The sequence below is a fragment of the Zingiber officinale genome, chromosome 6B, assembly GCF_018446385.1.
Source record: "Zingiber officinale cultivar Zhangliang chromosome 6B, Zo_v1.1, whole genome shotgun sequence".
In the NCBI taxonomy this organism is placed as follows: domain Eukaryota; kingdom Viridiplantae; phylum Streptophyta; class Magnoliopsida; order Zingiberales; family Zingiberaceae; genus Zingiber; species Zingiber officinale.
Window position 1 is genome coordinate 29,659,024 of NC_055996.1, and position 883 is coordinate 29,659,906.

The 883-nt window shown below is 32.2% G+C and overlaps 1 non-coding gene across 1 annotated transcript; it reads left to right on the plus strand.

Annotated features, from left to right (window-relative positions):
- Positions 1-522: 522 nt before the first annotated feature.
- LOC121993340 lies at positions 523-629 on the plus strand. Its single transcript, XR_006115201.1, has one exon. It is a non-coding gene; the product is annotated as a small nucleolar RNA R71 (small nucleolar RNA).
- Positions 630-883: the final 254 nt, after the last annotated feature.

Below are 883 nucleotides of genomic sequence, written 5' to 3' on the forward strand. Positions count from 1 at the left end.
ATAAGAAAAATATATTTAACATATTCATATATAATTGATTATCTATTTGAATCCATAAAATATTTCTAATACAACAAAATCCATTAAGTGACTAGTATTATTAATTAATACTTGAAATTTAGGTGATAGTATCCTCTTCACAAATAATTCCCACCGATCTTGATCCATAAATTAAAGCTACAAAATATTAAGATTTCGTAAAGCTACTTTACCACCATGACCTGCTAAGTATTTCATGATAGTGACTAGTGACTCATGATTTTCAAACCTCTTGGATGATTGCACTGCATCTTGTTTAACTAGTACACTTGTAATCATGTCACACTATTGGAATTCTCGAGGAATATATCATTAAATCTTTACTTGATCATTCCTGGAGGTTCGTTGTCACTAGATCAATTAATATATAAGCTTCATTCAAACTTATGCTCATCAAAGAACCTCCTGCAGTTGAATCTAAAAATCTCTTACTTGAAAAAAAAAATCTCAATGTAGAATATGTGCATTGTCAGCCATCTTCCTAACCCATGACGAGGACATTGTCTTAATAAATCATTGAATCCGTCTCATGATTCAAATAATGATTCTCTATTTGCATGAGCAAAATTTGTGATACAATTTCTCATGTGCACCATTCTGCTTGAAGGGAAAAATTAATTCAGAAAACGCTACTCCAATTGTTTCCAACTTGTTATGCTTTGTGGAGGGAGAGAATAAAACCAAGTCCTTGTTTTTTTCCTTGATACTGAAAGGGAATGCCATTGTTAGAACCCCGTGCGGCCGACAAGAGGGGGTGAATTGTCTATTGAAAACAATGTGAATCTTTCTCGTTCTTCCAACTCAGATTAGTAGCACACTTTATAAAAAAAATTAAACAACTAAT